General features: G+C 35.9%; 1 pseudogene across 1 annotated transcript; it reads left to right on the forward strand.

Moving 5' to 3' along the window:
* The first annotated feature begins 2,142 nt into the window (after positions 1–2,142).
* Positions 2,143–10,250, forward strand: LOC149800091 (toll-like receptor 2; annotated as a pseudogene). The gene is made up of 2 exons (XR_016421319.1): positions 2,143–2,448; positions 5,632–10,250. The product of XR_016421319.1 is annotated as a toll-like receptor 2 (transcript).
* The last annotated feature ends 8,380 nt before the right edge of the window (positions 10,251–18,630 follow it).

Genomic DNA, 18,630 nt, shown 5'->3' on the forward strand with positions numbered 1-18,630 from the left:
CGTTTCAATCCTACCTGTACCTATAAATAAGCGCAGTTCACTGCATCGATTCACCTGTTCTCGTCGCTTCAAGATGTGGACCACAGTTGAGTCATCCACCCTTGTGTCTTCCATGATGTTTCGGACAGACTTGCTCATGTATGTCCGATCCAAGTGGACCGTTGTCCACAGGACAAACACCAGCCTGTGGATACGTAGGATCTACGTTGAAAGACAAGGATGCCTGAAAAGAGTGCTGGTTTACGGACCAACAGTGAGACGCAGCCTAAGGACAAGAAGAAGACCAATACGGTGCCCTTTATGTTAATGAATACATTAACATAAACCCAAAGGCCCTTTTCAGGGCCAGCCATATTTCTCGAAAAGAGATAGCCTTTCCATTGCCTACCCCTTTTTTATTTTTTTATTTTTTTAAAAAAAATATAAAAAAATCCCATGTTCAATTTCCCTTGACGCTATAAAGGCCCACTTTAGTGAAGGCCCTTGACGCTATAAAGGCCCACCCTGTTTAATTTCCTTTGACGCTAAACTGCCCCACGATTTTTTTTTCTCCATGTTAATTTCCCTTGACGGTAATCTTACCCACGATTTTTCTCCATGTTAAATTTCCCTTGACGGTAATCTTGCCCAGGGGTGTTTTTAATGCTAATTCCCATTGACGGTAAAGTGCCCCCCTTCACTACTTCTAGATTTACTATATATAGGTTATGTTCTGATAGAAAAGACCAGAACGATTATAATGATAATAGCAAACTTTGACCAAAACGTGACTTTAAGAACTAACATTGTGTTTGCTTTTCTTTTTTATAACGATGAACACCGAAATTCCAATGATCCATTCGAATTTGTTAGCAACTTGGATCAGCCGTTATGCAGACTATTTTAACATCGCTTGCTTAGGAAATTTCGGGTAAATGCCGTATGTACAAATTAATATCCGCTATAAAACATAATCATATCGTAAGTAATGAACACCGACTATTACCGACTAATTCTTGCTTTCACGTACACTCAACGAATGAGGTATTCACGTAAGAGTGATTTCATTTTAAAGATGCCAAAGAATATGCGTTGATGATGATTTCCTATTTGGCTGAAGAAACAAAAAACTGTTTCCGTCGCCATATATCAAGGTATTAATTAACTTCCGCATATCAACGTGTAAGGGAGTATTCAAGTCAAGCACTCTCATTCTTAAAAACAGTAAAACCGCCATGTACATTGAAATCAAATTAAGAACACAACACAATGAATGTAGGTCATGTGATTACTTAAAATGTCCACTGGAGAAGGATGTTGCCTCATTTACTTTCTGTGTCCACAAGCAACACATGTGCATTTTGATACTCCAACAAAATGAAAACTGGCTCGACCCCAATAAGGCATTATGAAACGAAATTGATGAACTGTCAACCAGTATCATTCCGTTTTTCCGACTCGACAACACATCTTATGAATTCATCCAAAGAAAGGTTTGTGTTATGGTTCGTTTTAAAACTCGTGGAAAGCTCGACTGTGTTCTAGTATTATACTGAATTGTCTAAGACGGTGCAGTTCTTTTGCTTTGTCATATGTGAACATTTACTTGAGAGGAGTTCAGAAATAGAATCATTGATAACAAAAGGTAAAGTTATTTAATGGCTATTGGTAATACGAATTGGCTTAACGGGTGGGTGGGTGTGGTATAGTCAAATATCACGTGCAGTACTTACTGAGTTTAAAGTTATGTATTTATTTGAGGTAAAATATTCAACATAACATTGTATTATACGCGCAATAGATCACTTCATTGGGATAATATTGAGCTATTGCATTGTAATTATAGTCTAGTATAAAGACTAATCAAGACCCAACGAGCGTTACATTTTTATCACATACACCGGGCCTTGCGTACAATGTACATGGCAAACTTCACGATGCCAAGCGACGGGTGCTCCATATTGGTCTTCTTACAGTCAACCCGGTCCCTTGACTGACAGTCATATTACACGCATACCTATAACTTTATGACTTTCACTTTCCGTATTGAAAGTAACTTTATTATCGTCGGTACTGATGATATCAAAGAGAATTGCAAAACATTCCTGAAATATTTACTATAAAATGACTTATGTGTTTGTTTTTACACTTTACATTGGTTCATCACATATTTCACGGCATCTAAGTATTAATCCGCCAAAGTTTATATCGTCAGGTATTATCAGTCTTTTGACTTAAAACCCGTCTAGAGATAAAGAACAATACTTGCCATTAGCTACTTATCATAAATTAACCTTAAATGTATGCATAAGTGTGATGTCACTGTATATTAAATTCGACTGCAAGTATGGAAATTATTCTAGTTGTGGTTTGAATTTGCGCTGGTTTGTGAGGAGGCACTTCCCGCAAAACAAGAGTGTGAATCAAATTTTAGAAAAAGAAAATGTTAACAAGTCACGAACTGATTAGGTAAGTTATTTATATTAACAGCTGAATATTTTACAAGATCGTACTTCTTTCAGTTCTGGTAGCTGTCAAGATTGTCACTAATCTTGAAGGTTAAACGAAGTATAGCGCAACATGTGTAATGACCTTGAATATGACAAGTATTTATGTATATATCCATGTGCTTTTCTACATTGGATTGTACGGTGTGTCGAATACGCCACATACAGAAAACGAATTTACACTTACCTGTACAAATATGCACACATCAGTGGTGATTTAGTGACGTTTTTTTATGTATTTGTGATAGCTAGCTATTTGTGTGGCTTTTTATTCCAGTGGACTGGATACATTAATTGCTATCGTTGGTCAGTGTAGTCATTTGCAAAGACATGGGTGTTTTAGAAACCAGGATACAAGGATGCAGTTTAATGCGGTTGGCAGTCTATATGAAGGGAACTATTAGAATGTCTTAGATTGTGTACATCTTGTTTTGTACGCATTATTAAAATGCCAAGAATGTATTTAGAGATTCGAGCTAAATATTCATTGATTAATGAAGTTTAGAAAACAGAATTACCAACTGTGGTACAATAGATAGTGTATCATGTACAGAAAGACATGTGGGAAGAGAATACTAACATTCCAGATTCTTAATTTTGTGGAACATCATAATGTTTTCGATTTAAATTATGTTGTTATTCATGGTATTCAAAATCCATGTCTCCTTACTTCTAAACGGATTATTCATAAGTGTAAGTGGCATTTCATTTTCGCCACATACGGACTCTATATTGCTGTACACTGCCTCAAAGTCTGTAGACAAACAGCTATGGAATTGTTAATTATGGATGCGAAAGATAGTGCAGTTACACCTAAATACTGCCCCTGCTCCACTGTCTTTACATGTAGTGTCTTATTCTTATGTGTGATTTCATATGTATGTGGTAATTAGGCTGCTTTTAGACCATGTTATACAATCGCTAGTGAACGATATATAAATACGAGAAAAACGTAGGGTATGTGTCTTTATGAAAAGAAATGTTAGATTATTAGGTTATTATACTCCGTACGGCAAACACTTGATGTGTCTTGTAATTTTCAGCTTGTCAATGATATAAGGACCTTCTGTACAACAACATATTTGATTTTTAACAAATTACAACGTCAAATTTCACATCAATATCCTTTGTAGATAACTATTCCTTTCTCTTTTCAGTCTCAGTTTATTATTCGGCTATTGGTGTCCGTTCCAGGACAGAGACTGTTGCACAATAAATCATGTGCAATAGGTACGAAATTTGCCAGCTTATCTGATGGTAGCTGTTCTGTAGGACATACACAGATTTAGGAACAATATATTCTTCATGTGGTTGAATTTTTCTCCGTCACCTATCCAAGCCGCCTTCAGAATTTCTTTTGACACGTTGTGTCTCGCGCCTAGGGCCGACGGGGGTGGCAAGGGAGCCCAGGCCCCTAAGGGGGCCCGAGCTGAATAACACCTTTTAATATTATAAAAGAAAAATTTTGTTTGAACAAGAACTAGCAGAGACCCGAGTGTTTCTTACCTCAGGGGCCGTGATCGCTCTCGTCTATTACTAAAGGTTGTTTACTTATTTACTTCCGATCACCAGTTCATTATATTTCCATGTTAGGCATTATTTACCGGTAGTTATTTAGTAGGTGGATGGAGTGGTTAGATTTTCAAAATAGACCTAGTAGAATAGACCCAACTCCAATCCCCCATCCCATGTCGACATTTTGAGGTTGATGTACACAAATTTCTGCAACTTCCAGTATTAATTTTGAATTGTATTTGTTTACTTTCTAGAGCAGTAAATTAATATTATTTTCACATTTGACAAACGTTCTCTGCATTTTAAATTACGAGCACGTTAACTGTAAGTGTAACCGAGGTAGGGTATGTTCTTGTTAATCTGCACCTTTGTGCAGAAAGAGACTATCACGCTTATGTGAAATCAAAATAATGGCTTCAGATCAAGGAATACCTTATGTATATAACCTTATTGCCCATAATTAACCAATATCCATATGCTATTTTTCCTGGTACAGGGAGAGTGTCCCGTGATGGAGTAAGAACGTAGGTACTTACATATAACATATCCATCCATTCGTCCGTCCGTCCGTCCGTCCACCCACCCACCCATCCATCCATCCATCCATTTATCTATGTATCTATCTTTTTGTCCATCCATCCATCCATCTGTCTATCTATCTACTCGACATAAAGCGTATGGACAGTGAGCAATGACGTAATTTCCCTTCCGAAACTGCCTGGTTTTCTCTATCAATGAATATCAAATGTGATTTTTGTCATACTGTCGCAACAAAATATGGACAATTCACGTCCGGAACTGTGCTGAACAAATAGTTAAAATAACAATAGCCGAGTAAAATACAGAAAGTAGGGTTGTTGGTTTTCGAATCATTTTATCGCATACAGACTTTTAAGATAGCTAATTAACTTGTTTACGAGAAATTGATTAAGCTTCATAATATGAAAACCATATCTGAAGATTTCCCATGAATCATGTAAATGTACAGCGACTCTTTCATGCAAAGGAAGATCTTGTTAAACTCTGGCGGATAATTTTGAAAGGTCTCTTAATCATCATAACTCTTGTGTAACATCGTTAATCAAGTACCCCAGTTTTTCGTACATTAAATGTGGCTCTTGTCAACGAGCATGTACAAACAAATTCGAGAGTATATGACTGGAGTGAGTATGTAGAGGTTGGAATAGAAAGTAAATAATATGTAAATCAAAGTGAAGGTACATCAACACATATCTCATCCTTGGATTTTTTTGCCTGTTTGATTTCTTATTTTTGAAAATATATTTTACTCGTTATTAGACACTTATTATGTGTTCTACGTATAGTTTCAGAAGGGCAATTAAAAGAATTAGGTTCCCCCTTACAATTTGAGTTTATTCGTTTGTTTGTGTTCATCTCTTTGTCTGGCCGTCCGTTTTCTTTCTCTCCCTGTCGATCTATTTATCTGTCCGTCTGTTCGTTCGTCCTATTTTTTTTTCTCAAACTGTGGTTGTCTTTGTCAGGCAGTCTAAGCAACCGTGTATTTGTCTGCCAGTCTAACAAGATCGTCATATTTGAGTCATATTTAACTTTGTATGACTGCTGGAAAGCTTCTAATATGCATTTGTAAAGTCGTTCTTTCTCGTTTTAGGTGAAACCAAACAAGCCGTAGAAGATGCGTCAGAGAATGTGTCTTGTTGGATTTTTTGTTGCCACAGTGATTCTCTTTCTCGTGCAAGAGTGTAAAACCGTTAAGGTCAGTACTTACCAAAGGGATTGCAAAAATGTCAAGTGTCCAGCAAACTGCATTTGCGCAAATAATACCATTGACTGTCATGATCGGAATCTAAACTATATTCCACGCATTCCCTGTGGTATAAAATATTTATGCCTTTTTAACAATAACATTAGCACACTGAACATGAAGGAAATCAGCAATCTTACGTGTTCATTTCAGACTATATCACACATGAACTTGAGAAAGTGTAAAATAAAGCACATGGATGGAAATGTATTTGCTAATCTGACACAACTGGAAGTTCTAGATCTGAGTGTCAACGAAATTTTCTTACACACGAAGGAAAACCTCCAATCAATTCAAAGAGCCCTTGGCAGTCTTAATAGAGCTCCTCTTCACACACTAAAGTTAGATCGTCTTTTGATACAGAATGAGGTACAGGAAATATTTAAATACTTCGAGGGTAAAAATCTTACCTATCTCAGCATGCGTGAAAACCAAATAATAGAATTCGACGACAAAGTTTTAGAAAATTTCACGAGACTCATCCATCTTGATTTGCACGGCAATTGGATCAATAAGATTAATCTTACTTCAGGAATTGAGACGTTAGAACTGTTCAATCTGTCTCACAACCAGATTAATATTTTTCCTCCAAACTTCTGTGATATCAAAATTGGACAAACACGTTACAACAATCTCAAGAACCTTGATTTGTCCTGGAATCAGATAATTCTCAATTATTCCCCTAACTGGAACTGCCTTATAACGCTCGAAACCCTTAATCTGAGTAGAAACGACATGGAGGATATGACCAGAAATTATGGTTTTACAAACTTGACATCCTTGAAACTTTGATCTTGAGTGAAATGAAATCCTCCCTGCGGAAAATACGAAACCAAGCACTCAAAAGCGATTCACTGCAGCACTTGGATCTTAGTAGAAATGGTTTGAATTTCGAAGAACGTGAGGAAGTCGAAAATGATATTTTCCATTATTTGCCTAACTTAACGTCATTAGATGTTTCTCATAATGAATTGGGCAGTGATGGCGCCCAAACACTAAGTAAGTTGTCCAGATTGGAAACGCTGATTATGAGACATGTTTCTCTACGTAAATTACCGGACGAGTTTCTTGGAAACTTTCCGAACCTGAAGCATTTGGATTTATATAGAAATAAGATTGTATATTTTTCGATGAATGCCTTTCGGAACCTCACAAAGTTAAAAGTTTTGAACATGTCTGACAATTTAATTAGCAACTTCCCAGCACCACCTTTCCCTCCAGCCACGCTCAAAAGCCTAGAAACGTTCGACTTTGCTTACAACTCTTTTCAGTGTGACTGCGAGATAGTCAAATTGCAGAAATGGATAGACAATGTGCTAAGCGACCCCAACAAACAGAACCTGTTCTCTAGATATCCCGATGACTATCGATGTCACAAACCAGATACGCTAAATCACGTCCTTTTGAAAACTGCTGAACCAAACAATTGCAAAAATAGCTACGCTGAACTTGTGCTGAGTGTTGTCTGTTCTGTCATTATTTGTTTGGTTTTCACAGTTGTCCTCGTTATAGCGTTCGTCTACAGATGGGAAATCAAATTTCGTCTTCACAAAATGCGTCAAAAAAGGCGCGATGGATACAATCCACTAAGAGATACCTTCGAATATAGCACTTATTTAGTCTACGCTGAAAAAGATAGTGCCTGGGTCATTCACGACCTTTTGAAGGAATTGAAAGAAGATAAGTACAATATTTACATCAGTGATCGCTATTCTGTCCCTGGTGTGGCAAGATGTGATGAGATTGTTGATAACATCTATAAAAGCAAGACGGTCATCCTAGTAGTATCCAAGAACTTTATGGCATGCCAATGGTGTAACTACCAAATGAATGTCGCCCAAGCACGAGCCGTCAAATTAGGTCCACGATTCTTGATTCCTGTCCTCCTCGAAGGCATATGCATCAATCATATGAAGACGTCCGTGCAGCATCTTTTCAGGACCTCAAAACCTATTGAGTGGGCACGACAAAGCACAAAGAACAGGCTGTTCTGGTCTGAACTGAAGACTGCTCTGGATGCAGAAATAATCCAGGAGTTCGAAGAGACAGGTTATCAGTCCTTTGGCATAGGACACATTTCTATAGACACATAATAAATATAGATCTCTTGCAATGTATTTGTTGGTCGGCGTTCAAGCCCCGTTTTCACTAAATATCCGTGGATATAACTGTTTTCAGACTGTGGTACAAGTACTGTCCTACTGGAAAGCTCCTTAACATTAGTTAACGAAAACTTCATCGTTTATGTTCCATTGCCGCCATGGTGGAAACAATTTATTATTATATTTAAGAACTTTAAATTGAATTATATTTATTATTACACTTTGAGTAAGAATGTTGAAGTTAAAAGTTTTCAAAGAAATATTTGTTTTAGGAATTAAAAGTCGACAATAGCAAACTTTAAAAGCAGTCCTGCTTTTTTCCTTGTACAGCACGCGTTTAAAATCAATGCATTGAAGTGCATATATTATGAACACGGATTTTTGAAACGTTATAATATAATTGAAATCCCATTAACCCTGGTATTTTAATTTGTTGGATACTATCATAACAAATATTTCATAAAAGCAGATTATGTTTCCTTATATTTTTTCAGGAGGCGATAAAAAACCGAGATGAAAACATAGACGTAATGCCATAAAAGAATTAAAGTTTTCTGTATGAACAAAATGTATATTATTTTCACTAAGCAACAAAAGAAATCGCTTGCATTTTCGTTCTATCCGATGATTAAGGCCATTTTACATTGTACTGTATATGAATATCGCTTGTTTATGATGCATTTGTTTTGCTTTCTTTTGGGGGGTTTTACCGGTTTTTTATGGAAAGGGCGTGTTTGTTTCCTTATTGTTTTTGCTGTGTCTCATATTTTGAAGGGAGTGTACAGATATTAATTTTCAGAAAACAGTACGCATAATAATAAATATCAGCGTTAAGTGCTACAAAATGGAAATATATTTAAAGACTGGGTTCCGTCTGGGTACACAGCGATAGCTTTGTTTTACAAGTAATTCGTATCGAGATCAATATTCGTTATAAGGTGTGATTTCTTGAGAATGTTGTTTTTAATCAAATGCTGTTTGATGAGCCAAGAGACCAGGATATGTCTGACTTAGAGAAATTGGCTCGAAATGAATTTTTGATTGGTTATTGATGCTGTAATCAGTATACATGTAATCAGTAATGCTGTAATCAGTAATTAGTAATGCTGTAATCAGTGTATCTGTAATCGGTAATGTTGTAATTAATATATCTGCAATCAGTAATGCTGTAATCAGTATGTCTGTAATCAGTAATGTGGTAATTAGTATAGCTGTAATCAGTAATGCTGTAATCAATATATATGTAATCAGTAATGCTGTAATCATTAATCAGTAATGCTGTAATCAGTAATGCTGTATTCAGTAATGCTGTATTCAGCAATGCTGTAATCAATATAGCTGTAATCAGTAATGTTGTAATCAGTAATGTTGTAATCAGTAATGCTGTAATCAGTAATGTTGTAATCAGTAATGCTGTTTTCAGTAATGCTGTATTCAGCAATGCTGTAATCAATATAGCTGTAATTAGTAATACTATAATCAGTAATGCTGTATTCAGCAATGCTGTATTCAGCAATGCTGTATTCAGCAATGCTGTAATCAATATAGCTGTAATCAGTAATGTTGTAATAAGTAATGTTGTAATCAGTAATGCTGTAATCAGTGTATCTGTAATCAGTCATGCTATAATCAGTTATGATGTAAGCAGTAATGCTGTATTCAGTAATGCTGTAATCAATATAGCTGTAATCAGTAATGTTGTAATCAGTAATGTTGTAATCAGTAATGCTGTATTCAGTAATGTTGTAATCAGTAATGATGTATTCAGTAATGCTGTATTCAGCAATGCTGTAATCAATATAGCTGTAATCAGTAATGCTGTATTCAGCAATGCTGTAATCAATATAGCTGTAATCAGTAATGCTGTAATCAGTAATGTTGTAATCAGTAATGCTGCAATCAGTAATGCTGTAACCAATATATCTGTAATCAGTAATGCCGTAATCATTAATCAGTAATGCTGTAATCAGTGTATCTGTAATCAGTCATACTGTAATCAGTAATGATATAATCAGTAATGCTGTATTCAGTAATGCTGTAATCAATATAGCTGTAATCAGTAATGCTGTAATCAGTATTGCTGTAATCAGTAATGCTGTACATGAAAACGAAATCACAGTTTTCCCCGAAAGTGAAATGTGTGTTGTTGCTATTTTGCTTTAATAGCAGAATTCTTATTTTCCTATGCCATATTCTGATAGTTGTGACAAGTGCAAAACGCAGAGACTTTGAATGATGTATTTTTAAAACCAAATGAGAATTCGTTCTAGCCTAACGAAGCCCAAATTTAACTTTCGTCCTTCATTTCTGGAATTTTATACCTTTTACTTTTTCAGCTTTGATAATAAAGGGATCAAATGAAAATGAGAGTTTTCAATTTTCCTTCTAGTGATGTTTTATAAATGTCACTGAGGTGAGTTTTTCTGCCCAAACGTTTAATGATTTGATTTGGTTTCACAATATTCACTGGAGATTATTCTTTTATTTTAGTATTTTCGTTTATTTTCCTTAAAGTTCTTATGAAGTGAAGATCATGTTAATAAGGTTATATGATGTACTTCAGTTTGAAACATATGATTGATACGAATATTACTCAGTACAAACTTGAATTAGGTCATTAGTTGTATTCGATGATTTGTAACATCAAGACTCATGTTGTTGGAGCCCTTTGTGAGATAGATGGTTCACAAGCAATTGATTTCCGAGAATGAAAAAAGGAATGATGTTCTAATTGTACGTTTTACAATTTTTAAATGGCTGAGTGCAATGTTAGTGAGCATTTGAGATGTTATTTTGTGGTTTTTAAACTTGAGACTTTATGATCGGGCTATATATTGGTTAAAAAGCCACTTTTTGCAAACTTTATTTTAGTTCAAGATTTAAACATGCAACTTTGAAATTGCTTATATATATATATATATATATATATATATATATATATATATATATATATATATATATATACAGTGTTCATAATATCAATTATACATTGTTGCAATAGCCAGTCGACACTAGGCCTATATCTTAAATTTGTCGGTTACGAGGCACACATACTGTAGCGTATTTAATGTTTTGTTGTTGTTGTTTCTTAAACCTATTATAATCTTCTAAAAATCAATTATTAATTATTAAATATAAAAATGTCGAAACGGTCGCCTCCGCCCACCCTCTCTTTCTTTATCTCTCTGTATTATCGTAGCTAGATACGGGCGAAAATCCACGAAAATACGAGGGTTGGGAATTTTCGCTTGTGTCATACGACGATGTCTCTGGACCTATGAATGATGGCAAAGTTTAGTCAAACCGGCCAAAGGAGAGAGAGAGAGAGAGAAAGACAGACAGACAGAGGGAGGGAAATGCTGAGAGAGAATATTGTAGTCTTTAGAAATGTTAATTAAAGCAGAATAATGACTTAGATGAACTGTCAATATATTACAATGTTTCAATTACCTCTTGTTCGATCGTCTTTTCGCTTAGCTTTTATTCCACGCTAATGTATGTATGTCAGTACGTGAATGCCTGACAGTTCAGGTTTAGTGTACAAGAAGCTAACCGTGTTTGTAGTGCACTGCTTTCTTCATAAAAACCACATTTCGTGTTTAAATCATGAGTGTGTCTTATACTGATTTAATAAAATGTGAATAAAAATAGAAAGTAACAATTTTTTTTTAAAAAATACACTTTAAAACGATAAAATCTAATTTATCCGGTGTTTAAATATCATGGACAAAAGGACGTAAATAACTAGTTTAGTGTTTATTTACCTAGCGTCATTTTGGAGGCTCTGCGTCACAATCTCGATGACATCGTAGATACCTTAGGGATGAGATCAAAATTCAAAATATAAACGTTTGATGTAAACAACATGCACGTTTTTGCCTTATATTCGTCGTACTCTTGCAATACCGCTGTTTCCAACATCACGGGTAGAGCACATTGTATCTATATTTTATCCAAAAGCAGAAAATCCTAACAGTAATCAATTATGTCGCACATTAATATATGTTGAATTTTACCGGATAGCTTTCCAATTCAAGTGAATGAAGTATCAAAACTCAGAGCCTAAATAATATTTCAGTACATAGTTTCATTCTTAGTAACAGCGGAAGTATTCCCTACGTTACTCTTTATTGGCACCTGAACCCGAGGTTGACTTGTTCTACATCCTTGACGGTAAAAGGATGCCCATTGCCGCTGAATCAAACATTTCGCAGGGTTGATGACTCGCCAACTCAACCAGCACATGTGCAACATGTACTATTGCCGAAAGTGTCTACGCTTTTTCTAACGATAAACATCTTAGTGCACATGACAACGATTGTGCCAACTTCATGATAGTTGTCATGCCTGATAAAAATAATAACGGTTTAAAATTTGAAATCTTCAGCCGTGTGGCACGTGTGCCAATTATAATTCACACTGACTATGAGTCAGTGCTTGTTCCCATATCAGGTGTTTATAGCAATCCAGGAACATCATCAACAAGAAAATATCAGGAGCATGCCCCATGTGGCTACCATTACAGAGTCGTTTGTCATAACAATAAGCAAAGCAAATCAATGAAACTTTATCGCGGTGAACATTTCATAGAGTCTGCTAGGAGCCGTTAGCTACTCGAGTCGCATTCCACCGACACACACAAAAATCTGACGTAAAACAGAGAGAACTTTATGGCATCTACATCGTGTTGGATTTGCGAGCAGACACTGTGCGAAAAAAACTCCGATACACTGTCTAGACTTGGAACTGGAACTAGTTAAAATTCACCTTGTGTTGAATCTAGTCAGGCAGCTTGCATAAAGTGTTATATTGAGTTCAACGAGACAAAGCGACAGGCGGCAACAAATGATTTTTAATTAGACTCTGTATTGTCTATGAATAGTTCAGTATTTGGAAAAACTATGGAAAACATCAAGGAAGTGTATCAACATGGAACTGTTTAACTACATAGTGGGTAATGATAGTGGCCAAGCCATGACATTTTTCATTAGAACTTTGTCACGATCCTTAGTACAGTGAAACTAAATAAGCTAATTAATGTTCGATTCGCCGCGCTTAGCATTTCAAACATTCTTATGTGTGACTTTTATCATATACGATGAAGATGGAAAAGGGCCACCAAGTCCAGCTGTTGCTCAAGGACACTGACTTGCCATGTTATGAAATTAGGACAAAATATGTTAAGATTATATGATTGCAATGCGAGAAAATTTGTATTTTTCTGATTACTAAGAAATCCAGTTAGTAAGTAATATTATGCAGGTAGCAAAGAGAGTCATTGGCAAGTTCATATAAGAACATATCGCAGAGATCGGGGAGGTCGGCGCATTGAGAAGTAAAATTTACGAACATTTGTGCAAGAGGAATTGCAAGTCTTTCCAGCTAATATGGAACTGCTACAAAGATCTATTTTAATAAGCTGCTGTATCCGTTTGCGATTCACAATCTACTATTGCATCACAATCTACTATTGCATCACAACCGCACAATAACAAAGCGCATAAGTGGTAATTCCATCGTGGAGTATACTTCGCTTGGTATAAAAAGGTGACAAACGCACTTTAGTGCATCGATAGAAACCCCTTGAGATGTTTCACTTTTGCCGTGTGTGCGAATTCGCGTTGGTGTTGAAGACTTTCCACGTACATATCGTGTCTGACATCCTTTTACGCAATAACCCGTACAACGCCTTTTCCCTTTTTATACGGCTTTCAGCTCCACCAGTAAGGCCTCTTTCTTGTCCATCCACAATCAAATATATTTTAGGTCGCAGTCCCACATACTCTTCGATTGATTTACCCAAAACCACATCCTTTAACTTACCAACAACCTTTCTGTTGGCATTGCACACATATGATTTTTTTTTAGGGGGGGAGCGGGGTCCCGCTGGTATCATATTCTTTCACCGAACATGGTTCAGCGATTTCTGCGTACACATCACACTGTGAACGGCAACTAGTCTACAATGAAAGATCATTCGAGATTCAAATACCAGCCTTCATGGCCTATTTTGTTCACTGTCAAGAACAAGGTCGACTTCGATCAGTTACCGTAAATTTTCATTCTTCTTGCCGAATAAGTCAACATTCATTAGTTTTAAAAATCTTTCTCAAACTAATTCGTGGTCTTTATTCTCATATCCGCATACATCTGAATATACAGAACCATAAAAACGTGCTGGTGAAATTAAATCAACCGATGGATTTTGGCTACGCACAGTCTCAATCGCGTTTTTGAGCCTATGAATTAAATTGTGGGGAAGGAAGCTCTTTGCGATGCATCCACCATTAACAGGTCTTGGTAATGAGCTGCCACATAAGGGCATTCTGATCCAACCAATGTCGGTGTCGTTGCCGGCCGCAGGAAATAGCTCCACGGATCGCGTATTTGAGTCCCATGCAATAGAGAAGATCTCATAAATGAAATCATAATAACAATCCCATGTCAAGAATATTTTAATGATTAACAATGCATTCCACAGCACTACTAGCACCTGTATGTTTTATACTCCATAGTCAAATGAAAATAAAAACTCCTGACCGAAGAGCATCTCCAAATTAATAAGCTCTGCCATGTGAGGCTTCAGGCTGTGAAGACAATAAATTGGTTATTCTATCAGCACCGAACTTGATAAACATGACACCTGTATTACAAAAGTAGCAGTCACTGGCAGTGGAAGAAGTTATCCAGGTAACATGTTCCATTGACTTTGATGACATTTTCTTTCCCATTTCTCTTACCTGTTTGTTTGATTGTTTGTCTACTAAGTTGAATGATCTCACCTATCCCCTTTCCATCCTCTTTTGCTTACATGTTTGGTGTTGGATTTTGAGGATGTATTTGCCTGTTTCTATATAAATAAATGTGAATGGTCTTCAGCTATAACTATTCCCTTGCATGTTTTATACTAAGAATGGTGTTTGATTTGTCTGTTAATAAGGAGGTGTATTTGTTTGACGATAGTTATGTTGAATGGATCTCACCAATCCTCTTTCCTTCCTCTGTGTTGTTTTGTAAGGGTAGGTGTTGGATTGTAATTATATGTACTAGTAACCATTAAATAACTCCCTTTCCACCATATTGCTTGTAAATGTAGGTGTTTGCTGGTACATATATGCATCTGTGAGCAATATATATCATCTGCCAAGCAACCATCCATAGTTAGGTGTTGGATTGTATTTATTAAGCAAAGATCTTCGTTTTCCCTTCGTGATAAAACTGTTGGTTTGTAATTATGTGCCTTTCATATTTTAAAATATTTTAATTGCTCTATATTGTTTAACATTTTTAATTTGTTTTAACTTTTCTTTACAATTTTATAAATGTTTGCTTTATTTTGCAAGTTTATGTGTGTTTGTGTGTGCATGCGTGCGCGCGAGTGTGTATAACGTCCAGTTTTGTTCTTGACTTAGCTCTCATTAATGACTGGTGTAATTGTAAGCAATTAGGTCGGTATGTATGTATGTATGTATGTATGTATGTATGTATGTAGAAAAGAGATAGTCCCCAAAACTCTTCTTGTTTTCTACATAAAGATGGGTTTCTTTGCTTCTTTCTTAATAAGGATTTGTTTCTTTCTTTCTTTCTTTGTGTGGATGTATGTTGTTTGTGGACGAGACAGACAGACAAACAAATAGATAGACAGAGACAGAGATGGGTGGGGTGGGACAGAAATCACCGTTTTTATGCAAAACGAACCATTCTGAGCATCACTACAATAGCAATATTCAGAGTCAGACACTAGTTCGTGGAACTCGTCGTGAGAGAACAAGGAAGAACATATATGTGTGGGCCTTGTACTAAATAGGCTTACATTAAACCCCTCTCCTGTAAACAGATATTTGCCTCAACATAGGTCATGATACGACTTGTATATCCGATTGCTAAGTCGCTTGTCCCTGGTAAGTAGTTATTATTATTATTATTATTATTGCTTTTATTGCTTTTATTTCTTGAATCGTCCTTACCACATGCGTATGCAACTATTTTAATTTGTGCATACTATGTTAAATCGATTTATTAATCGTAACCTTTCTAGACGTGTAATGTACTACATCAATGGTTTTCAAACTTCTTTTGCAGACCACTTGAACATTGTTGAAGATCTGGGAGGGCCACTTAACGATCTTTCCTAATGATGAGTGGACCGTTAGCTAACTATAAATAGAAATATTAATAATAATTGACATTTTTAGTTCCAAAATAAAAACATACAATTCGTAGTTTAATATCAGTGGTCCTTCCTTTCTAATATGATGGATGAACCTGAAGTTTTTTGTATCAAAGATCAGGTTCTCAAGTGTTCCGCAACCTCTCCTCCGACCACCTGGATAAATCACGCGGACCACCAGTGGTCTGCGTACCCCATTTTGAGAACCTCTGTTCTAGATCGCATGACTTTGATTTTTTATAAATTTAAGATTTAAAAAAATAAGCAAGTGACACAGATATCTTTAATCACGAAAATGTTTTGCATTAAAAGAGCCGTTGTGGCTCGATGGACTGCTTGCCATTCTGACGACTAGAAGGGTACGGATCAGATTCCTCTCTAGACTAGGCCAAGTTCGTAGCCATGATGTGCTTGAGTTCTTGATCGCCAGATGGGTGTGGATCAGACTCTTATCTTGACCAGGCCAAGTCGGCAACCATGTTTTGTCCTTTGTCAAGACACCCATCAACCATCAAACAAACGAACTTCGAGAAACTGTAAAAACTAGAATAGTGTTTTTAGCTTTAAACATCCGTAGTGTTAATTATCCTTAATATTAATTGTGTTAACGTAATATCCTTTCATCATAAATGTATTACCAAGATACGTCTACAAAAAGAGTAACTATCAAAGAGCAAAGAAAAGACGGACAAATAACAATACTATCTCTCATTTTCATTGGAAAATAAATATATTTAGATAATCTAGTATATTTTCTGTTCGAGTGAGAAATTCAAACATGTGTCATATCGAGCGAAGGAAAAGGACTTTGGTGAATATTTGTATTAAAGGTCAGGAAATATTAGGAAGTGGTAGACCAGTTTTGTTGCCGATCAGCGAGATTTCGTAACGCTGAGATGAAATTCAGGGTGGGGCATTCGATTCATATTGGTTCGTAATCCTCATACAGTCTATGATTGGGATGATCAACTCGGCCCAGGAGTTAAAATTTGGGATAAAATGTTTGAAAAGGGTTCATCAGATTATGCATAGATATGTACTCAGGCACATGTAGAAACACATGTATGTATGTATGTATGTATGTATGGATGGATGGATGGATGGATGGATGGATGGATGGATGGATGTATGTATGTATGTATGTATGTATCAATGTATGTATGTATTCTTCAATGTATGAATGCATGTATGTATGTATTCTTCAATGTATGTATGTATGTATGTATGTATGTATGTATGTATGTATATATGTATGTGTGTGTATGTATGTATGTATGTATATGTGTATATGTATTCATGCATGTATGTATGTATGTAAGTATGTATGTATGTATGTATGTATGTGTGTGTGTTTGTGTGTGTGTGTATGTATGTATGTATGTATGTATTCTTCAATGTGCGTGCATAAGTGTTCTTGCCAACTATCAAAGATAAAGGGGATGACCATAATATTGTTGGTCGGTTTGTCTGTCAGTTATACCATCATGTGATCTTGTGAGGAATACAGCATGTGATCTGGATTAACTGAGTTAAAACTGACATGCTGACTTACCAACCAATACAACGAAGAAAATTTGTTGTGCTTTGTAATATTTCTTAAATAAATCTTTATTCTTTTATTTGGGCCTTGCTTGCTATAAATTGTCAACGGACACATAACAATACGTAATATTCAAGGTTTATAAAACCTTGCTTCCTTGCTTCTTTGTTGTGACAGCGTTCTCACGTGCAGTCTTACCATGGATAACACATTACAAATGACAATCAATATAAATGTACTCCACGTGACCTAGAAGTGGAGGTGGTTCATGGAATTAGCCTTTCTTCAAATATTTCAAAATGTGCAAATTCTTATTTGATCCAGCGACGTATGTTAACATTCTATGAAGATGAAACCTTTGTAGCAGTTGCTGCTGGTCATCATCATGAAAATGTATAAAACGTAGCTGGACAGTTTCGTCGGACACCTGTAGGCATGTAGTCCTCCCCAACGACGCCTTAAAAGCTCACCACCCCACTACCAATGAACCCAACTAAATTGTCTGAATAGTGTACTCATCTTTAATATTTCTTTTATATTTATATTTTATATTTCCTAATACCTCATAAAAACCGCGATGAATATTATTCAAGTACTGTTAGGTAACCGTTTAATTTCTATTTTCAGAAATAAAATATATTATTTTATTTTCCTTTGTCTTCGGTTTCATTTCCATTTTCATTTTATTTTTATAGTAATGCATTTTCGCTAAATCACCATTCATATTTCGTACATTTTGCTTCGTTTCCGGTGACGCGGCATGTGCTGCTTCAGTCGTATCGTTTCGGAGTTCCCCACTCTGATCTAAGTATCTTGGTTAGAAATTCGAAGAATCAGTGCAGATTCCCGTAGTCAACCGGTTAATTTATGTATACATTTCCAGCTTCCATAGCTTTTGGAGCCCGAATTATGACATATCTATCTTTGGTAAAACGATTAACATTTTTTTTTATACGAAACATGAACAGACTTTCATGTAGGTGTCCTATGTTTTACTGTATGCAAATATACTTATTGATCTATCTTATCTGAAG

The sequence above is a fragment of the Sinohyriopsis cumingii genome, chromosome 5 (assembly GCF_028554795.1).
Source record: "Sinohyriopsis cumingii isolate HCF-2022 chromosome 5, ASM2855479v2, whole genome shotgun sequence".
Taxonomy (NCBI): Eukaryota; Metazoa; Mollusca; class Bivalvia; order Unionida; family Unionidae; genus Sinohyriopsis; species Sinohyriopsis cumingii.